At 35.3% G+C, this 13906-nt stretch overlaps 1 long non-coding RNA gene across 1 annotated transcript in view; it reads left to right on the forward strand.

The window, feature by feature from the left end:
* The window catches only part of LOC104862077, a 41860-nt gene that overhangs the window by 3371 nt on the left and 24583 nt on the right, over positions 1-13906 (forward strand). The window contains exon 2 of the long non-coding RNA XR_780176.1: positions 4568-4685. This is a non-coding gene — a long non-coding RNA (uncharacterized LOC104862077). The remainder of the gene's footprint in view (positions 1-4567; positions 4686-13906) is intronic.

Below are 13906 nucleotides of genomic sequence, written 5' to 3' on the forward strand. Positions count from 1 at the left end.
AAAAAAAAAAAAAAAAAAAAAAGAAACAAAAAACACACACACACAAAACATATATGAATGTCATACAGGGGAGCCAAAAAGTCAGAATCAAAGGTTACATAGTCTGTATTGACATTCATATGAAATTCAAGAGCTAACAAAACTAATTTGTGGAGAAGAAATAGGAACAGCTTTGACTTAAAACAGGAGTGGGACTGATTGAAAGTGGGTACAAAGGAACATTTGGAGGGACAGATATATGTTTCGTCTGAATCGTGTTGGTTCTTACAAAATTCTCTGCGCTTATAGGTGCCTGTCAATTTTAGATCTCTGCATTTTACTGTATGTAATTTTTATCTTAAAATAGCATTTCTCATATTTCATGAAGGACCATTAAACTTTATGATATTTATAAATGTCCATATCAAGTATTGGAAAGCTTTTTTCCCCATAGTTTGTCAGACTTTTTGAGTGATATGGTAACAGATACTCTCTACTTTTAACTTTTGAATATGTCACACCCTCACTTATTAAGTTGTAGCATTTTCCCTTATTTTAAAAATTACACAATTAGAAATATGGCATTGAAAATATTTATAGGAGTACATGTTTTAGGTTTTGCCTTATTACCCTCTAATTATATTAAAAGCATTACATGTGATGTGCAGGATTTTTTTTTTTTAAGATGAAAGACCCTGGAATTTACCCTGAGAAACTGCAGGGGCAAGGAAATAATACACAAGATATTCTATTTCCCATTCACAGCAGTAGTGGTTGTTGTATTCCAGAAGAGGACATGACAAAGTAGATACAACAAGGAAAGAAAAGATTTAAAATGAACTATAGAACTAAGAGCAGCAAAAGGACAGGGAGAGGGTCTAGAATGACAACAGCAATTTGTAGGTTGCAGTACAATTTCCACATTCATAAAAGCTTACCTGGGTGAGATGGTTATGCCCCTCAGGCAAAGAGCTCCTTATAGAGGGCAGATGACACGCTATTTCCCTAGTGCCAGTATAGGAATGTCTGTTTTACTTTGTTTGTTTTAAATAAAATTTCTCCGTGTATTGAATTATCACACCACACAAGGCAGAAAGCAGAAGGGATGATGATACAGCATAAAATGTGAAGCAGAAATAAGAAGCCAGGGCAGCAGGTGCACTTGGCAAAAGCATGAGAGAGGCACAGTGTGACACAGACAGCAGGGGACTGAAGAAATGCTCAGGCAGTTTAGAGAGAGAAAAAGTTGGCACCAAACAGGTTTGAGAAAGAAACACAACAGTATGATTCTGAATTCAGTTTTGAAAACAGAGAGTATATGTAGAATGCTGAGTATATGTACAGTGCTGAGATACAAAAAAGCAAAGCAAAAGATAAGAGTTGAAGGTAGCGATTCATTAGTCAGTACAGTCACAGAAACGACGTAAATTATTAGCATGCTAATTCAGCAGTCAGCAAACTGTCCCACAGGGTAATTCCAGCCAATGACCTCACCGTCTACAAAAATGCAAACAGACTGGCAGACAAGCAAACAAAACCCTATGAATATGCTATCGAAACTACAAGGGACTGCAGAGTATGTTTACTCTTGGGCCCTTTATTGGATAATTTCTTCTCCCTCTGCATTCTTCAATTATGAGACACTTATTTAATCCGTTCATGCATTTTTCCTACTTTCTTTTACTCTTTAATGAATGTTGTTTCGTGTCTACCTTGTTTCGGACAGTTGGTGTGTCACATCCTAAAGCAGAGTTAAGGAAGATGGCATTATACGTTACTGCTGCCCTCGTGTAGGTGAAGGGGTCAAAAGTCAACAAATATTTGGAAAAGGAGTAGAGTAAAGGAAAGTTTTGAAAAGAGGCATATACCTTTCTAAAGAGAGAAATGTGGCGAAGAGTTTTCTCTAAGCTACAGTGACTGCTAAACGGAGAGAGGCGGGATAAACACTAACTAGTCAGCATAAAGAGAAGAGAAGGAAGAATAATCTACAGGGGAGAACAGAATCAGTCAAAGATTTCATCACTGAAAGAGCCTGATGTATTTGAAGAAAAAAAATGTAAACTTACTCAGAACACAGAATATGAGGATCCAGGGAGAGAAAGGTATGCAATGTGGCTGAAGAAGAAAGTGGATGATTTTTTTGCAGGGTTTTGCAGGCGGTGAGTGGTTAAAGATGTTTTTTAATCTACCTAGTTTGTGGGTGGAGCTAACCTTGCTCCAGATTTGGCCTTCAGCCCAAAGATGATTAGATTCAGTCTTTGCATTGTTGTGATTGATACTGGAATGCACTCTTACACTATGTTGAGAGCATCTTATCCTTGGGACATTTACTAGGGTGATATATCAGGAAACACATTTTCTCTTCCTCTGGAAACTCAAAATGTAATGGTATATAAGTCTGGAGATGCCACTGGGCATCTTGAACCCATATGCAGATGTCTGCCTGAGAATAATGTCAGTGAATGGAAAAACAGAAGAAAAGCACTAAGAGAGAAAGAGAAAAAGAAAGAAAAATTAGTCTGATCCCTGAGGATAAAAGCAAAGCACCTACTCAGCCATGCCTGAAGAATACATCATTGGGTTTTTGTCAGCTTTCAGAAACAGTAATTTAGTTACTTATTAAATCTTTAAGTTTTTGTCACTGGCAACTAAAATGAATTCTTAATCTGGATTTTATAAACTGAAAAACTTGATAATTTTACTTTATGTTTTTTCAAGCACTCTACTTAATCTCATTTTGAGGTAAATGAGGAGAAATGAAGAATGGTAATGTATAGAAAAATGTCTTCAGAGAGCAATGCTTTATCTTCCACAGGAAAAAAAGAAAGAAAACTATTATGTGTATTTGTCCCCAGATGTATATTTATGAATTATCTATTATGTGCCTGCCCAATGTTTTTCTGGTTGCTGAGGGTAAAAAGATCAATAATACAAACAAAAACCGCAGACCTCACGGAACTCCTACTGTGTGAATTAAACTGAAAGGCTGAAAACATCTCAATTTAAAATGTAAAATAAAAATAACATAATGCTGTCTTTTACAAATTGGATAAGAACATTACGATTTAACAATGTCACCTACATAATTCAAATCAGATATCATGAGTAGGTCATATATTCTCTTGAATCTGATAGACTAACCTTTTTCAGACATAGGCACTGAAGTAGGTGCTCTGCTCTCAGAAATTTAAACTTCTATAATTTAAAAAATATTTCAAGTCTTAAATATACTGCTCTGATTGTCCTTCAGTAAAAACATAAATTAGTACAATACTGGTCCAGCTAACTCATTTGTTTCAGAGGTGCCAGTACTCTAGAGACTCATTTCCCAGGAACAATCATTGCCCTGGCTGGTTAACCCAGAAGTTATGGTTGTTGTCATTTCTCTTTTCATTCATAAGATGCTCATCATGGACAATTAGTGGGCCGTGTGGAGCCACAGTCCCTGCTTTTAAGTTCTCTATTTCGGGACACTTGAACTAATGTGAAAGTGCCACAGCAAAAGAAGTCTAGATTAAAGGCGTACCTCATAGTGTGACTTGTCTACTGCTTGCCATGGATTATATGTGGATAACAAGGCAAGAAAGGTAATTGTAAGCTCTTAGATCCATTTAATAGGGAAGCCTTCAAAATAAAATTTCTGTGCATGCTCATGGTGGGACACGAATTGATATTTGAGTTGTCCATATCTATATTCATTTTAAGAAATGAATTTGATTTCATACACTAGGATTGTCATACTACATTGAATTTATTTTTGATTTGTTTAACCTTGTCTTTACTAGCAACCCATCCTTCCCAATTCTAACAGATTATGCATTCTAGGAAGAAAATAATTTAGATTTTTTAACTAAGTTGTGTCTGATTCTCAAAAGTACTGAAGTTAATAATGCATTTAATCTAGAAATAAATATACTTTGAGGCTATTGGTTGGGATCATTTAGCCCAAAAATAAACTTTGAAGCTATCAGTTGGGATACCCCTAGATTGTCACTGGAGCGTAAATGTTTCTAAGTACAGCAGTAACAATAGCAACCGTCTCAATAGACTTGTCCTAGATCTTCCTCTGCGGACCCAGTAAATGGTGCACAGCGTCAGTGAGCCCCCGCACAAGACGGAGGAATTGTCTTTGAGAATCATTTCTGTCATGACAGCCTATGTGTCATGCTCAGAAGAGGCTGAGATTGCCTCACTAGCAACTGACAGTGGCGAACTGATCTTTCCATATTTTTCACATGAACGGTGCAGTTTTGAATGTACTGTAAACCCTAGGAGAGGATAACAGTCCTTCTTCAGGGTAATCTGGAGCTCAGAAGCCTTTCAATTTAAAATAATTCTGTTGTGTTGTATGGCTGTGCAAAACCATACTAGTAACCATGCAGAGATACACAAAACAAAAAGATTTTGGCATACAAGACTCTCCATGCAAAAGCAAGTAATTCATGCTCTTGACATATCTATTAAAATGCCACTTGCTAGCACAGCATGAACTATCAAGTTCTTTTATATATTTTTGAAGAATGTATACTCCGTCCACACACTGAGAATAATCGCAGTAACCCTTTTACTCTCTCTTTTTTTTTCTTAGTTCTCATTCTGCCCCCGATCCTTCTGTCTGTCTCCTTTCATTTGTGAATTAGATCTGTTTCCAGGGGAAAAGAGTCAGTGCCTTCAGCTAGAAAGGCTGGCATTGTATGTATTTAAACGTAAGTACACACATCAATTAACTATATAAGATATATGTGCATGATAGAGATTAACTTAACCACATACAGTCTAATTGCAATGTGACCGTAAAATTGCAAATAATCTCACCTTACAAGAAATACAAGTTTTTGTATTCTACTTCAATGTGAATGAGGACAGCGAAATTAAAAACAAGAGATTATAAATGCTATCTTGATAATTTAGGCTGAAAAAGGGATCTGAGTATGTAATTCTTCGTTGTATTAGCTTGGCTGAACTTCATATTTGTCCCGACCACCTGGTTATCTCCAGCATCTGCGTGTGTAATTATGAGTGTGTGACTCTTCTACTGTTTGCCACTCAAATAACTGTTCCCTTGCCTTTTGCCAGCTGCACTAAGCCATGTTCCCAGGTATATTTTGTTCCAGTCAGCAATTTCAGTACCAGAAAGAACATATCCATGGGTTTCTAAAAACTTTTCTTCTGTTTTCCTGTTGACTTCCCCATTCCATACATGAAAATAATTGATTGAAGTTTATATATTCACATATTTTTCAATTTCATTTGAGCTTCTAAAATGTGTATTCTCACATAAATTTAAGCAAAGAAGGAAATAGGAGAGGTAGCATACACAAGAAGTATTGAAAACAAAATGCTTTGAGATATTTGCTGGATGATTTGTTACTTGTCAACACTTTTTCCTTTGCCCAAGACAGCATAAACTGAAATGGCTATGATGTCAGTAGTACAACACTGATGGGATTTTTTTGGTCGGGGGCTTAGCCAAGGAGAGGAACAAAAGCCAGAATCTCTCACAGCCTAAAGTATTATCTTGCGCAAAGCTGATCTTCTTTGGAAGTTTTATTAACATTTGTAAGCAATATATTACTTTCTTTTAGTTTGTTTCTGCTATCTTCATAAGTAATGAATGAGGAAATATGCTTTAATTGTTAAATAAAAAGGTGTCTGAAGTGTGTAGATTGACATATTACAACAAGGATTTCTTTCTTTTCACTTTGAATTTTTTATTTTTTCTCCCAATTACATTTTCTTCTTCTTTGAACAGAATAAATTTCAATTGGCGAGGCCATTAATAACATCAGTTTCACTGTCTAATGATAACTATATTTTGATACAATGAACATTGAAAAATTGAAATCTAATGTTTAATGTACTCAAAACATTTTTTAATGAATTTGGGGAGATGACTCACCTGCTTGAAGCATATAGCAGAATAGTATACTACAGATTGTATAGCATATATCTTATGATATATGATACCTAATCTACTTTTATATTGAAGAAAACAGTTTAATTCTTTGTATGCTACGCACTACATAATGTGTCCAAAACATTATTTTGATAATTCTGCTGTGCTTCTCAATTGCTGTGATCTAGGACTCACAGAATATGAATGAATTCCTGTGATAGTGTTTCTTCAACTTGATAAATCATGTCTTCTATATTCTCAACTTTTACATTCGTCCCTGTTGAAATATTGCTAGTCTCATTGTTTGGCTTTCTAAATTTTTATTATATTTGTTTTAGACCTTTGAACACACAAACACACTGTGCCTGTTAATTGTTATAAGTCAGCTTGACTAAATTAAGAAATATTTAGTGATTAATAAAGTGCTGCCTGGGTGTGTCTGTGGGTATTTCCAATGATGGTTGGTGCACAGGTGGGAAACTGAAGGAATAAAGCTCACCCCAACAGTGGTTGACACCACTCAATAGACTTGTACCCTGAATGGCAAAGAAAAGAAAAGGGGTGTAATGGTGCATTTGAAGAGCTCCCCTCAGCTGGAGTGGATGTGTCTTCTGTTGCCATTGCCCATGGACACCAGAATTCACTTTTTTAATCCTTTGAACCCTGATTCTCACTAGTGCCTCTCCATGAAGCATCTGGGGCTTCAGTCTCAGACTAGTGCTGCATCCTTGATCCCTTTTGCTTTTCAGTTTTCAGCTCCTTGGACTGAATTTCTCCCAGCCATTGGATTTTCCCACACTCCAGTGTGCACAAAGTCACTGTGAACTCTCCTGGTTTTAAACCTACAAACCTAACTAATAAATCCCTTCCAAAATTACATATATATATATATTCTATTGATTCCATTCTTCTGGAGAGACCAAACCCAAATTTACACACACACACACACACACACACACACACACACACACTGGTTATCACCAAAGTTTCTGAATTTATGAAATATACATATTTCATATATGAGTATTTAATTTCTTCCTGTTTATATATCATATTATTATTTACTTGTTTTATTGAGTTTATCGGTACATTCTAGGTACACAGTACAGTTACATTCATTACTGGGATCCTGTACCTTTACATGACAGGTCTTGGTTCTCATTTTTTCCCCTTGTCCCTGCCCTTTCTTCACCCCCTGCAGCTGTTCAGTGGCCTGCCTTGCAAGTGCAATGACCCGTGTTCAATCCCCGGTACAAAAAAAAACACAAAACAACAACAATATACATTTATATTACAGACCAATATTTTTATTTTATTGCTGGACAAAATCTTAAATCACCTGTAGTTGAAACAATCTCATATACTGACAATAACATGACCACTATTTTTATTTAATTTTAATAAGTATATTTGGAAACGTATATAGAAATTTTACATTAAGAATATATATTACAATAAAAAACATACTGCCACTAACCTCTCAGAATAATCACCCTCACTTGAATCATGCGCCACTTTTTCCATCTTTCTTGCCACTTCCTGAAGCAATTCTGGAAGAATCTGTGTCTCCGTGAATGCTGCTGTCAGGAGCCATCCCATGGAGAGGCAGGCTTGTAAAATTCATTACAGTGCTTCACTCATTTTATTCATTGGATTTGGCACTGTGCAAGTTTTGACTCTTCCCTAAGGTTAAAATGACGTCGGAAGGTCAATATTTTGAATTGGATCAGGCCATTCAATGTTGCAAGCATGACAGCAAAGCTAAAGACAGACAGTCACCGCAGAGAACTAGAAAGTCTCAAAAACTGCAGGACGTGTGTTCAAAGCGAGGGGAAGTGTTGCGAGGGGAACTCATGGCAGTGTGTCTTCTATTTATAAATGAAATATGCTCAGCATTTTCCAGTCACATGGGATACGTGTGGCACTGTGTAATTACTGCAGTTTGCACGTATTCTTTCAAATTCATGCATTGAAATCTTAATTCCCAAGTAATAAGATCTGAATCTTTTTGGAGGGTATTTTCATTTTGAAGTCCCTGTCTTCACGAATGAATTAATTTCCCTATAATAAAACTGTGCTAGTGGATCCTTCCCCTTGCACTTTTTGGACATATGAAGAGCAGTATTAAAGGCATCATAATGGAACTCGACATTGGACCTTCAACCAACACTAAATCTACTGGCATTTTATTCTTAGGCTTTCTAGTTTCCACAACTGTGAGTAAATAAATGTTTTCTTCATTAATTGTGCAATCTATGTGATGTTGTTAGAGTAACATAAAATTCTCTAAGACAAATCAAAGCACTGAAAAAAGCTAATATAATTTAGAATTCATCATAAATGAATGAGGGAGAAGAAGCCGAGAATAGTATTTGTAAAATGACTACACTTAGCGTAAATTTAATATTAACCCTACCCTGTGCATTAGCTGCAATAAGTATTAATGACTGAGTTGTCTTAAGCAACCTGTATTTCTTGCAAGTCTGGAGTGAAGAAAGACTGAGATTAGGTAGTGTGAGCTTCATTCAGATGTAATTTGTTTTTTATTATTAGTTAAAGCTGAAAATCTCTTAATTTTTCTAATTTATAAATTAAAATTCATCATAGATATATAAGTATAAAAGAACATGTAGTATGTAAAGTTTGGTCCTATTTCTGCTCTTCTGGCATACACTGGCAGTCTTTCAATGTATGTCCTGCCAATAAGGCAGAATTACAAAGTATTTGACTTAAAAAAAAAGTATTTAGATTACATTGTTTAAATTGTAGGGAAACTTTGCTATGGAAATAATAAAAGTCGAGACTTTTTGTGTTTAAGAATGTATTTGGGAAACGTAAGGGAAAAAGGAAAACAAATCAAATACCAAACCATAGAGAAATAGTAAATACAAATACTGACTAGAATATAGTTAGTGAAAATGAGATCTTCAGGTTATATTTAATAATATGTTAATTTAAAAATTTCTCTCTCTCTCTCTCTCTATATATATATAGTTCTACAAATAGAGCAATAAACAGTGCACAATTTTAACAGTGATTAATAATATGTTAATATAATATATTATAATCTTTATGATACAATCTAGTTTTTTCTTTTCTAGTGTCTGTATCTTTTAAAGTTTTTTACTAAATAAGTTATTTTGATTAGGTGACCCAGGAAACAAAAGGTATTAGAAACACCACAGCAATGTGCCAAAAAGGAAAGTCAAGTAGTAAGAAGTACAAAATTTTTAAAAAACTATTTATTTCTTGTTATACATTGGACATACCAAGACAATTGGGTAGTCCAGTGAGTTTCCAAATTAGCGCACATTTGGATGTTTCTGACAGTGTTCAGATTTGTTTTCATCCTCTGAGATACTGAGATTCACTAGGGAAACCTAGAATTCCAAATGCGTTAGAAAATACATAATGTGTCAACACATTGTGACATGGGAGTGATACTAGTAAAAGCTGTTTGTGCCTATTAATAACACAAAACCAGTTCATTCTAATAGCAGAAAAAATAGGACTAAATTCCGGGGAAAGTTTCCTCTTCCCCTCCCCGACTTCTCTCTGTGTCTTCTTTCCTTCCCTTGCTGCCTTACTTTTCCTTCTCTTTCTCTTTCTCTTTCTCTCTCACTCCCTTTTCTTTCTTTCTTTCTTTCTTTCTTTCTTTCTTTCTTTCTTTCTTTCTTTCTCTTTCTTTCTTTCTTTCTTTCTTTCTTTCTCTCTCTCTCTTTCTTTCTTCTTCCTTCCTTCCTTCTTCCCACTTCTCTCTTCCTCTTCCTACTTCTTTCCTTCTTTCTACCTATATTCTTTTATAGAATCATTTCTAAGTTAGTATTAATGGCAGAAATACTTAAACGTATATGCTGTTTTGTGTGGAAATCAGTCCTACATACGAATGTGGTTATATATTATCTTCCTTTTGTGCTACCTCTATTTTTTTTATTTTTTGTCTCTAGACTGTGTTGCCACCCTTATTGCCATTATTCAAATGACAAGAGAAGAATATCTTGCAGATTTGTTAATGATAAGAAGACAGACTCAAGAAACGTACTTTACTCATTCACTATTTCTGATTCTATCTTTCCAAAAGTGATGGAAAAAAAAAAAGAAAAAAGCATGGGGCCAAGGATTTGGCTCAGTGGTTCTGCAGCCTGCCTTGCAAGCACAAGGGCCCAAGTTTGATCCCCTGTACAAAAAAAAAAAAAAAAGGAGATAAATAAGTACACCTCACCTTACCAAAATGTGGCCACAGTGGGAAAATGTGCACCTGTCATATATTCATAGCCATTTATTTCCTTCATAGATAAAATCATGAAGCATCCTCTTCCAAGTTCACCTCCTTTTTCTCCATAGACATTTCACGCAGAAGTTGTGTTCAACGTTTGCTACTTCACTGCATTACTTACTAGTCAATTTTAATGCAATTTCTCAGTATTATATCTGATGTACTTTGAATAATTGAAAAGTAAAATTTGGTTAGAATCATCAAGTCTTATTTTTTACCTTGCTGATAGAATCTTGAGGGTTCAAATGTTGGCTCATCCATTCAATTATTTCCATTTTGTCAATAGGTATGTTGACAAAATGACATCGAAACCTGTCTGGAAGTATAATGATTATTGCAGCTTCTATGCAAATGTGTGTAACTAATGTGATGCATGATAGGTGACCCAGTGACAGTAAGATAGCGAAAACAAGTAAACCAGGAATCTTAGTGAAGTTGTCACCCCAACTTTGTAAGGATAAAGAAAGATCTGAAGGTCTTTTTTAGCTTGAGTAGCTTGTTTTTCTCTTATTTAGCTCTTTATTATTATAAATTAAAATTAATTTATTTCCTCAATCTCATCTTTAACGGAATAAGATATGTCAAATGTTTCCAATTGCATTGAACAGTTTGAATACATTCTATTTTAATCTTATTGACTATATTGATCTCATTCTACTCTTCAAACAACAAAGCCAAAAATATGCCATCATTTCATCAAATTAAACCTCTGGGTGAAGGTTAATCACAAGGCTTCTAAATGAAACAATTGGAAAGAGACAATGATCAATTGAAAATAGGCCCTAATAGAGTTTGTTCATTTTCTTTGTGCTGTAAGGTTGGAATTATAAGCCACAGATGCCAGTTCCCAGTTGCCCTTGCCAGCTGGGGGTACAATTGCTACCACTCTTTCCATTGGATCTGAAAACTGCTTACTTATCCTTGTATTCTGAGGGCTGTGCTTATAAATCATCTAAATCCTTTCTCAGATATAGAAATGAATTCAGTTTACATGTTCAAAGAGAGGATTATATTTTAGCATGCGCATACATATTTGACTTCATACAGTAAGGGAAAGAAAACACTAAATCTATCAAAGTGAAAGGCACACAGTATGTCCGTTGTGTGTGCATATGTGTGTGTGTGTGTGTGTGTGCACGTGTGTGCCTGTGTGTAAGGGAAATTGAAAGAAAGAAGCAAACTGGCACTTTTTCAGGGACTGTCTAGCTATTTGCTATTCCACAGTTGCTTCAGGAGTCTGTGTGGCAGCTGGTAGTGCTTCTCTGATGGCCTTGCTTGCAGGAAACAGCAGACTCAACCTAAAACAATAAACTCAATCCTATTAACACATTACTGCCCCGCCCTCCTTTATTCCTAGCCCTTTCCAGAAAACATCTGTCTTTCTGTTCTCCATTTCGCATGCATAAAGTCACTTCTAAAGTTCACAGCTTCCTGAGTATTTCTCTATTCTCTATTTAAAAATGTGCTTTTCACACAATCATCTTACAAGCACTGAGAAGCAGAGGTTGTTCTTATGTTCAATTTTATAGTTCTTTATCCACATGGGATAGAGTCCAAGACTCTTAATGGGTATCTGGAATACCAGATAGCACTGAACCCTATGTTAATTTTTCCTATACACACATATAACTGATAAATTTGGATGCACAAATTAGCCACAGCAAGAGATTAACAACTTTAATAAAATTCAAAACAATTAAGCACAGGCTGTAATGGATATCATGCGAACTTGGCCTCTCTCTATTTTCCTGTTCTCACCCTTCTTTTGATGGTGTGAGATGACACACTCTATGCAGTGAAATAAAGCAAGGTGACTGATGTAAACATTGTGATGTAGTGTTAGGTTATTTCATTAAGCTGTACTTGAACATAAACACTGAGGTATGGTGATAGCCAATCCTGTAGCCAGGGTGGCTACAAAGGACTAATTATGTTCGGGTAGCTCCTACAGTGCAATTATAAAAGGACAATGACTCATTTTCTAGGGACATGATGTGGGATGATGTGAGTTTCATCCCAATTTTCAGAACAGCATGAAATTTAAAACTTCTGAAAGGCTTATAACTGGACTAGCTATTTCACTGATGGCGAGCCTTTGAGAGCTTTCAAGGATAACACAGAGCCCACTGCAGCATGCGTGCCATATTTTTTTAATCACTAGTCTACTTAATATTTACAGACTGTAGTTGGGCATAAGCATCTGAAATCACAAAAACCACAGTGGTGGAAAGTGTGCTTGGGGGTGGATGCCCTATTTTCACTGCACAAAGTGTCCTGCTCACACAGGAATGAAGACTATTTGCCTAATAGGAGCAAAAACAATTGTGGGCAATGATGGAGAATAAAGTTACACCATTAGAGATATTTAACTTGACTAAGCTCTTCCACCACCTTCTAGAGTCCACACTATTTTGTGCTGATCATTCATTTTTTTAGTTTCACTCTATCACAGATTTTCATTTTTTTTGCATTTGTTCTATTGCAGTTATTTTCTATTCCACTCTCCTTGCAAATTCCTTCACTTAGACCTTACCAGATGGACTTCAAGGATCATTGGTCACCCCTGCTTCCTTTCAAAATCAACATTCCTTTTCCAAATCTACTTTCATTAAGATTTTGTAATAGCAAAATGTCTTCAGATGAGTACAAAAAAAGAGTATTTTTTCAGTCTTTGGCTGGATTTGTTAAAAATGTCTTTTTTTGCCTGACATAAATTTGGTATTTTTTTTGAAGGTGTGAAAATTGGACTGTAGTTTTAAATTCTCAACAGTATTTATACATGTTCTCCTATTTTCTAGTACTGCAGATGAGAAGTTAGGTGGGGTTATTATTACTATTAATACTTTGTCACTGTTGCTCTTGTGTAATCAGTTGCTATTTCTTGGAATACTTTTTATTATACTGTGGAATACATGTTTCTAAGAAGATATTTTGCCTCTTATTTTGTTATTTTTTCTGTAACAACTTGATAGACAGTAGATACACAAAATTCTTGACATATGAATAAATATTTGTTGAGTTCCTTTTAAGGCTAAGCACACTGATAACCTTCAGACACCTCTGTATCCTTCATATTAAGTTTGGAGCAAAAGAAAAGTGAGCAATTAAACATTAAAGTACAAGCAAGTGTACTAAGTTGGAGCTGCTTAGAGATTCAACAGTTTCTTCTGTGAAAGCAAATGAATTATTAATTCAGTAGATCATATATAAGTTATCCAAGCTTTACAACAAACATCTGAATTACAGTCTCTGTCTCCTTTAAATTCTTTAACTACCAAATATTTAAAGTTCTTCTCTTAGTAGGAAAAAAGCCCAGGGTAATATTTTTTTCTTTTTGTGTCCTTGTTTTCTTTATACTCTGGGCATTTAGTTGGGTAATATTGTGAAAGTACAAAGACAGGGGTTTGGGAATGCAGATGAACTAACATTCATACCATTCATGAGTCCAGCTTTAGGATGGGGCTAACTTTACACAAGAAGCCAGACTGTTATCAATGTAAGAGTGAGGACAATTCAGATGTTTTTCTAGACATAAAATAGATCATATATAAAAAACTAAAAGGAAGAAAGAGCATGAAAAACAGGTAAACTATTATGAAATGCTTGTAGCACTGTTAATACAGGACATGATGTGCAACATGGTTTTCTTGAAGTGGAAATAGAATCCTGATGCCACTGATGTTAAAAATCATTCTGCAAGGCTCTCTAGACATGAGTGGTACCACCTCCATCTGAGAGTGACCAGTCATATATAT

This window comes from Fukomys damarensis, unplaced genomic scaffold (assembly GCF_012274545.1).
Source record: "Fukomys damarensis isolate Sample0158 unplaced genomic scaffold, DMR_v1.0_HiC HiC_scaffold_1, whole genome shotgun sequence".
Lineage (NCBI taxonomy): Eukaryota > Metazoa > Chordata > Mammalia > Rodentia > Bathyergidae > Fukomys > Fukomys damarensis.